The sequence below is a fragment of the Canis aureus genome, chromosome X (genome assembly GCF_053574225.1).
Source record: "Canis aureus isolate CA01 chromosome X, VMU_Caureus_v.1.0, whole genome shotgun sequence".
NCBI lineage: Eukaryota > Metazoa > Chordata > Mammalia > Carnivora > Canidae > Canis > Canis aureus.
The window spans coordinates 3,312,011-3,321,211 of NC_135649.1; the positions used below are offsets into that span (position 1 = coordinate 3,312,011).

Consider the following 9,201-nt stretch of genomic DNA (forward strand, 5'->3'; position numbering starts at 1 on the left):
TGGTTACACTCTGACAACTTTCCCTAAAGCCATAGGTGACTCATGTCTAGCATCTTGACTGGGAGGGATAGGGTCTTGGGGAAATTTTAATGAAGCACAGAAAAAGAAAATGCACAGGTTAATGTTTCAATACCTTATCTTGTCATGGTCACTTTATGTTGACTGTAGATGTCTTGAGCATTCAGGGTCATTTAGACTTAGAAATTCCTCTTTTTTCTCAACTGGTAGCCTTTTTTGAATAAGATTGTGGAGGGTGGGCAATATGAAGAAAAAAACAGGGAGAACAAATAATTTCTGGGCTCTTCATATGTGTAGGAGGGTTTCATTTGTTTTCAATTAGCAATAATCGCGCTTCGGATAAACCTCATTGGCTACAATAATGCCACTGCGCAAAGCTGGAGGGTTTCATTTGTAATTGAGGATACCACTTGGGAAGTCCTTAGCAATCTATCAGACAAGGTGATTTGATCCAGAGATCCCACTTTTATGAGTCAATTGAACATTTTCACATTTTTATGTTCCTGATTTCACATCTAACTGGTTGTTCTAGAGATATTGCAGTAGAGCTTGTAGCTGGCTAGTCATGTTCACCTAATGTAATAGAAAAGACCAAGATATTGTCCTGACAGTGATAAGCTGGTTCATTAAGTCTCTTGGGATTTTGCTGGAAAGGCTGGGAAATTACACAGCAAAAACAGCATAGTGCTGTATGCAAAGAGTCTTGTCTCAGGAAGAATGCTGTGTTCCATTTATTGCCTTTGTGCACCCAGACCTGATTATAGACTCCCTGGAGGTTTTACTTTGTGAACCATCTGGCCTATCAAAAATGTTTGAATAATTCAGGGATGAGAGGAAGCACTTGCCCATTTCTTACAGTAAATTGGCTGAGTATAGTAATCAATATGGAAGAATTTTTTTCAGTTTTTCATTATTTTTCTTAGTGCAATACCCTGGCTAATGACGTTTGAGATTGTGTAAGGGGGTGGGAGAAGGAGCAGACTGAATAAATACATCAGTTCCCCATGAAATTTCTTATATTACAAGTAGATGATTGAGTCTTCTAGGGAGCAGATGCTGGATTGGAGATATAGGAGTGCAAGAGGCTCAACATCTGTGAAAAATAAAAGAGGCATGAAGCATGACTGGGCTGGAGGCCCCTTAGATTTCAGTGCACATCTGACAGTTTCAGCCAATCTAACAGAGAGCTCTGGAGCAAAGATTTCCCATTACAGGAATTCTTTGTTGGGCAGAAATGGCCAAGGCCTTGTTAGTCATTGGCTAGGGACTACCTAGGAACTGTGTGGTCTCCTTTCAAAAAGTGAGATGGATCATGAATATGCTAATAGCTGGAGGCTGTCAGATAACTGCAGTCTTTTCAGGTGAACTGCAAGTTCTTACTTGAAGGGAGACTTGAATGGTACACCTCTGTAGCTGCCACAATGATCTGCTGAATTTGGTAGTAGAAATGTTTTGGTTATTCTATTCTGTCATTCATCTCACTTCACAAACATTTGACCCTGTGGCCATTGAATGGCATGAATAACATATAAAGAAGCTTGAGCCTTCAGATAAGTAGTATGTTCTTTATGTAGCCTTAGTATGGAAGTGAGTCATTTGGAAGAGGAGATAATGCATATAGAGTTGAACTCTGTTCTAAAGAATTACAATGTCCAAGACTTCTAAGAACCAAGAGAATGCAGGATTCAGAATATCTTTGGAAAGAAAACTCCAAATTTTGTTAGTGTGGCAGATCCAGAGGTGAAGGCCTCTAAACAATCTTACCCATAGCCACCAAGAGTACTTGTGCCATAAAATGATATCTGTCCTATAAACCTGCCATTTATGGAACTAGTTGGAGCCTTAGGGACACTCAAAGTCAATATAGATAATTTCTCAAGTATTTGACCTCATAATGGATATGTGTTTCCTTGGAGGCTTTCATCCTAACCGTCTACTCTATGATACACTAAGGCTTTGGGGCTCTCTGCTGAGAAAAAAATCTTCATAATAATCTGGTTCCTTGGAAGGCCATTTTTCAACCTCTGGGAGGCTTTACTTCTACTTATTTGGTTTCAGAGTTACCAACCTCTATGGCCCTTTCACGGAAACTCTACCTATGCCATCCCCTACTCCTTTTTATACCTTTATTTTTTTTTTTAATTTTTTTTTTATTTATTTATGATAGTTACAGAGAGAGAGAGAGGGAGGCAGAGACACAGGCAGAGGGAGAAGCAGGCTCCATGCACCGGGAGCCCGATGTGGGATTCGAACCCGGGTCTCCGGGATCACGCCCTGGGCCAAAGGCAGGCGCCAAACCGCTGCGCCACCCAGGGATCCCCCATCCCCTACTCCTAACTTAACATAACTAGTGTCAGTTAAGCTCCTCTAATTCTATGGTATTGTAATTTGTGCAGGCTCATTCCTCATAGTCTGACTCCTAGTCTGGTGTAGAAGAACTTGGTCAACTCATTCCATATGGTATATGAAGACTAGAAATAATGATGGGCTAATATTATTGATGATACCTAATAATTATTAAGCGTTCATTATTTTCCAGGGGCTGTATACAAACACACACACACACACACACACACACACACACACACAGTATATATAATTATTATCCTTGTTTTACATATGAGAAACTGGAGATTTGGTAGATTAACTAACTTGTCCTAATTTACCTCAGCAAATGAAAGGTAGAGCTGGGATTCAAATCCAGGCTTTTAATCACTACACTGATGCAGAGTCTGTAGGTCACCTCAGCCATATGGAGTGAATCTCTCTCTCTCAGAAGATTCAGGAAATAATAAAAGACAAGGAGTAAATAATTTAGATGGGAGTCATAAGACTTAAAGTTTAATTCTATTGGAGAAGAAAGATATTTGGACAGCCACAGAAATGGAGATGGCAGTAACAGTTAGGCAAACTAGTTAGGGAAAAACATGGTAAAGGGGAATTGCTCATGAAGGAGTCTGCCTTAGCCCACAAGGGAATTCACTACAAGGCATGTTCTGGCAGTCAGTTATTTTACTTCCTGCCTGGACCTAGAAGGAATGTCATATCAAAATATGGTCAGCATACAACAGGGGTACCTGGAAGGTCCTAGTTATTGGGAACCTAGCTATGCAAAAAACTATGGCAGAAACCCAGTTCTAGCTAAGCCACAAATCAAGTTTTGAGGAGTTAAGAATGATAAGCAGAAGCAAGCAGATGCTACAAGTTCAAGCTGGTTGGTAGGTAAGATCCAGAAACCAGAAAGTCAGAGTTTACAAGTAACCAACAACAACAATAAGTTGGATGTTGATTCAAGATAGAAACTCTCTGGCCTCTGCTATTTCTATCCTCCCTTTTAAATCAGGCCTTCTAATGCCAGCAGTCTGAATTGTAGTTAGAAAACTTGCTGGCGATCCCACCCTTGAGTACAGAGAGTTACTCTCATGCTTCAGATATTGTGAAATTGTCAATGTGACTTTTAGTTTATTTATGTTTTACATATATCTACTATGATTTTAGTCATGCTTTATAGAAAAAAAGAAGCAAATTCAGTGTTTTTTTTTTCAAATACAGTGCTTTTAAACTTTACATTAGGCAGAAATTCAGCCATCCTACCAATGTCAAAATGAGTCTTGGTTTTCAGTGAATTAATTCTTCACAAGAAAGATAAAAAAAAATACAACTTCGAGTTTACCAAAATTGAATTAACAAGGTTAAGAGGTTGAATAAATAGAGCTAGAAAGAAATATAAATTTTCGTGAAAAGTAAGTTTTGTTTCAAAATATAATTTGAATGTAAATAGAACCAGACAGAGGATCAGAGTTGGGGCCATTGCAAGAGTTTTGAGGAAGTGCAGATTAAGCACTATTTAAGTTGGAGCAAGCATTTAGACTAAAGTGAAAAAACAACTTCTTTCCAACTATGCTTTCCCCAGAAAATCAAAGTGAATCTAGCCTCCTAGTTGTTCTCTAAGTTGGATCTGGCCATAACAACTACCAGGAAAGTACAAAAATCAGACCAAGAATTGGGCTTTATGTTTTGGGGACCAAATGATACAAAATAACAGATTCTGCTGACTTCTTACTGAATATCTCTTTCATTCTCTTTCTTGTCTTTCTTCCTCTTCTCTTTGTCTCCAGCCTTCCCTATTTCAACCCTTGACTCTTTGGTAATGAATCCGAGTAGTTAATACATTCTATTCCAAATGGCTTTTGGCTTCCTGGTAGTGATTGCTTTTAGCAGGCATCCTTCTTTCCAAATATGTGTCATCAATAAATATTTTTAGAAGAAGAGTGGATTGAAGGTTGAAAAAAACCTCAGTCCAACAGTGTTCTATTCTCCTTTGCTCCATTTAAGAATTATTAGTACTTGTTAAGCACTATGTTCTTCTCTTACTGAGTCTAGATTTGTCCTTGCCAGGGCCCCATTTTTCATCTTATTTCCTACAGGACTACACATCTTTTTGAGGGCAAAGTCTGTATCTCATTCATCTCTACTTTTCCAGGCCCTAAAGAAGCACTAGTGCTTAGCAAAGTATTGTTGAATGAATACTATCTTATTCTTGCCTCACCACAGGACTTCTTTTAAAAAAAAATTATTTATTTATTTATTTATTTAGTTAGTTAGTTAGTTAGTTAGTTAGTTTTTATTTAACTGGAATAACTTATTCCAGTTAGTTAACATACAGTGTAATATTTATTTCAGGTGTACAATTTAGTGATTCGACACTTACATGCATCATCCGTGCTCATCACAAGTACATTCCTTAATCTCCATCACCTATGTAACCCATCCTCCTACTTACCTCCCCTCTGGTAACCATCAGTGTGTCTCTATAGTTAAGAGTGTGTTTCTTGGTTTGTCTCTCTCTTTATCCCCCCATGATCATTTTTTTTTTGTTTCTTAAGTTTCACATATGAGTGAAATCATATTATATTTGTTTTCCTCTGACTGACTTATTTTGCTTAGCATAGTATTCTCTAGATCCATCTATGTCATTGCAGATGGCAAGATTTCATTCTTTTTTATGGCTGAGTAATATTCCATTATTATTTCATCATATATAACATATCCTTATCCATTCATCAGTTGAAGGACATTTGGCTGTTTGTATAATTTGGCTACTTCTGATAATGCTGCTATAAACATTGGGGTGCATGCATGTATCTCCCTGAATTAGCACTTTTGGGTGCTTTGGGTAAATATCTAATAGAGCGATTACTGGATCACATGGTAGTTCTATTTTTAATTTTTTGAAGAACTTCCATACTATTTCCCAGAGTGGCTGCAGCAGGTTGCATTCCCACCAACAGTGTAAGAGGGTTCCCCTTTCACCACATCCTTGCCAACATCTGTTGTTTCTTGTGTTGTTAATTTTAGCCATTTTGACAGTTGTGAGGTGATATCTCATTGTAGTTTTGATTTGTGTTTCCCTGATGATGAATGATGTTGAGCATCTTTTCATATGTCTGTTGGCCATTTGTATGTCTTCCTTGGAAGAATGTCTATTTATGTCCTCAACCCATTTTTTTTAACTGGGTTATGTGTTTTTTGAATGTTGACTTTGATAAGTTCTTTATATATTTTGGATGCTAACCCTTTATCAGTAAAATCGCAGGACACAAAATCAACATAAAGAAATCTGTTGCATTTCCATATACCAATAATGAAGCAACAGAGAGAGAAATCAAGGAATCAATCCCATTTACAATCACACCAAAAGCCATGATACCTAGGAATAAACTTAACTGTAGAGGTAAAGGACCTGTTTTCTGAAAATTATAAAACATTGATGAAAGAAATTGAAGATGACACAAAGAAATGGAAAAAGATTCCATGCTCATGGATTGGAAGAACAAATATCATTAGAATGTCTCTATTACCCAAAGCAACCTACACATTTAATGCAATCCCTATCAAAATACCACCAGTATTTTTCACAGAGCTAGAACAAACCATCCTAAAATTTGTATGGACCCACAAAAGACCCTGAATAGCCAAAGCAACCTTGAAAAAGCAAAGCAAAGCTGGAGGCATTAAAATTCTAGACTTCATGGTATATTACAAAGCTGTAGTGAACAAAACAGTATGGTACTGGCACAAAAATAGACACATACATCAGTGGAATAGAACAGAAAACCCAGGAATGAATCCACAACTATATGGTCAGGGAAGAACATCCAATGGAAAAAAGACAGTCTCTTCAACAAATGATGTTGTGAAAACTGGACAGCCGCATGCAAAACAATGGAACTGGACCACCTGCTTACATCAGACACAAAAATAAATTCAAAACGGATGAAAAACATAAATGTGAGATAAGAAACTATTAAAATCCTGGAAGAGAACTCAGGCAGTAAGCTCTTTGATATTTGCCACAGCAACTTCTTGCTAGATATATCTCCTAAGGCAAGGGAACCAAAAGCAAAAATGAACTATTGGGACTTCATTAAAAAAAAAACAAACTTCTTCACAGTGAAGGAAACAATCAACAAAACTAAAAAGCAGCCTACAGAATGGGAAACGATATTTGCAACATGGTACTTCTATCTTTGAAACAGTCAAGAAGTATAAAGGACTTCTCTTGTGAGTGGCATGTGTAGGACAGTTCCATATCTCTTCTTGCAGAATTGACATCAAGAGATTTTAGAAGCATGATTTTTGTACCTGGGCAGCTGGTGATTGTTGGTCTCAGTGCCTCCCCCAAATAAAATACAGATTTAGAGATACATGCACCCCAATGTTTATAGCAGCATTACTAACATTAGCCAAACTATGGAGAAAGCCCAAGTATCCATCAACTGATGAATGGATAAAGAAGAAGTAGTATATATAATGGAATATTACTCAGCCATCAAAAAGATGAAACCTTGGCATTTCCAATGACACGGATGGAAAACAGATGAAAATATGGGGAGGGGGAAAAAGAAAAAAAGGAGAGGGGATCCCTGGGTGGCTCAGTGGTTTAGCACCTGCCTTCGGCCCAGGGCGTGATTCTGGAGTCCTGGAATCGAGTCCTACATCAGGCTCCCTGCATGGAGCCTGCTTCTCCCTCTGCCTGTATTTCTGCCTCTCTCTCTCTCTCTCTGTGTGTCTCTCATGAATAAATAAATATATCTTTAAAAAAAAGAAAAAAAAGGAGAGAGGGAAACAAGTCATAAGAGACTCCTAAAGATAGAGAACAAACTGAGGGTTGATGGAAGGAGGTGGGTGGGGAATGGGAAAGATGGGTGACGAGTATTAAGGAGGGTACCCATTATGATGAACACTATGTGTTGTATGTAAGGGATGAATCACTGAATTCTACTCCAGAAATCAATATTGCGCACTGTATGCTAACTACCTAAAATTTAAATTAAAAAAAGAACAGAAAAAACGTCAAGTAGCCAACTTCCATTAATCAATTAATTGATTAACTAATTAAAGTGTTTAGTTTTTTATTACTCTTCTGCTAGGGACTGTGCTGTAACAAAGCCTATAGGCAAGAAAAGAAATAAATAGGGAATCTATTGCAATATGTAAGATAACCGCTGGAGGTATCTAGGAACAGAATCTAACTACGGAAACAGTGCCAGGTTTGTTTCTTAAAGGGAATATTTGATCTGATTCCTGAAAAATGCATAGAATTTGATTATCCAGTTGAAATAAGAGAGAGGTGAGTAGGGAGAGTAATATGTGTAAAAGCACAAAATCAGGATAGAATATAAAGAGTTTAGCAAGTGGCATGGCATTCAAGATGACCAGAGAGTAGAGTATGGAATGGAGAGATTAGGTTTGTGAAGTATTGAGGGCCATGTAACTTACCACACTATATAAAGGCTTTAGGAGATTAAACTTTATTATGTGTGCAATGGAAAGTGGCATCAGTTTGTCTGTTATGACTCATGTGGCACTATGGAATATAGACTAAAGAAAGCTCGGCTCAAGAGATACTTGGAAGGTCGAACTAAAAATAATCAGATGCGAAAGGGTGAGAGAAATAAGAGTCATGGATCACTTAAAAATTATGGTGTCAATAACTAAGGTGGAAACAGGAACAGACAGAAGGCAGGAAAGGTGAAAACAGTTTTGATATGAATTTAAAGGATATGTAGTACATCAGAGTCAAGATCATATTCTTCAGGAAGTTGGATAGGAAAGATAGTTCAGGAAAGAATATGGTAGATAAAGATTTTCATGTCATCAGCATAGAGGTGATACTTGAGATTGTAATATATGAGGTCAACCAGGGAGGGAGAAAAGAAGAGCGCCTAGGAGAGCCTTGATAAACACTAATGTTTAAAAGCAGGTAGAAGAAGAGAGCTTCTGAGGGAGGCTGAGGTGGATCAGCCAGAGAGGCTGTCAGCTGTTAAAACCAAAGGATATAATGTTTCTGGAATTGGAAAATGACCCCAGGCCTCTTTCTGCCTTCTATCTTCCCTTGCTGGAAAAGGGTTTTAACTGGTTTTAACTCCTGGTGATTGGCTTTATTTTCTTGCAAGGTTAGTTATACATTTATATGGAAATTCACTGTAATTTATCCAGATTTTGGTTTGTGGAGCAAGAAAGTATTTCAGAATACTAATCCACCACACTGGCAGGAGTATTCCACTGTATTGCTTTTAAAATTAAAAACAGCTGGTTACAACTTGATAAAAGCATTCATGCAAAACCTATAGCCAGCATCACACATAAAGGTGAAAGACTGAATGCTTTCCTTTAAGATCGAGAACAAGACAAGGATGTCAGCTCTCACCATCTATTTGAGGTTGTACTGAAGAGTCTAGCCAGTGCAATAAACAAAACAAAACAAGACAAAAAAAACCCCAAGAAGTAACAGGTCACATTGGAAAGGAAGGATATCAAAACTGCATTTTGCAGATGACATGTTCATCTATGTAGCAAATTCTATGACTTCTACAAAGAATATTAGAAGAAATTAGTGAGTTTGGCAAGATGCCAGATCAATATACAAAAAACAACTGAATTTCTATATACTAGCAATGAACAATTAGAAATTGAAAAAAAGGTTCCAGTTACAATGTTATTAAAATATGAAATACTCAGGACCTGTGCAGTGAAAATTAAGAAACATCATTGAGAGAAATTAAAGAATACCTTAAAAATGGAGAGATGTGTTTACAGGACAAGAGACTCAATATTATTAAATGTTATTTATCTCCCCAGTTGACCTATAAATATAATGAAATCTCAATCATAATCCTA

The 9,201-nt window shown here is 37.4% G+C and overlaps 1 non-coding gene and 1 pseudogene across 1 annotated transcript; one reads left to right on the plus strand and one right to left on the minus strand.

Annotated features, from left to right (window-relative positions):
* Positions 1-315: 315 nt before the first annotated feature.
* LOC144309352 (U4 spliceosomal RNA) lies at positions 316-397 on the minus strand (annotated as a pseudogene).
* A 6,169-nt stretch (positions 398-6,566) lies between these two features.
* On the plus strand, positions 6,567-6,698 carry LOC144309323 (U11 spliceosomal RNA). The gene has a single exon (XR_013375366.1). It is a non-coding gene; the product is annotated as a U11 spliceosomal RNA (small nuclear RNA).
* Positions 6,699-9,201: the final 2,503 nt, after the last annotated feature.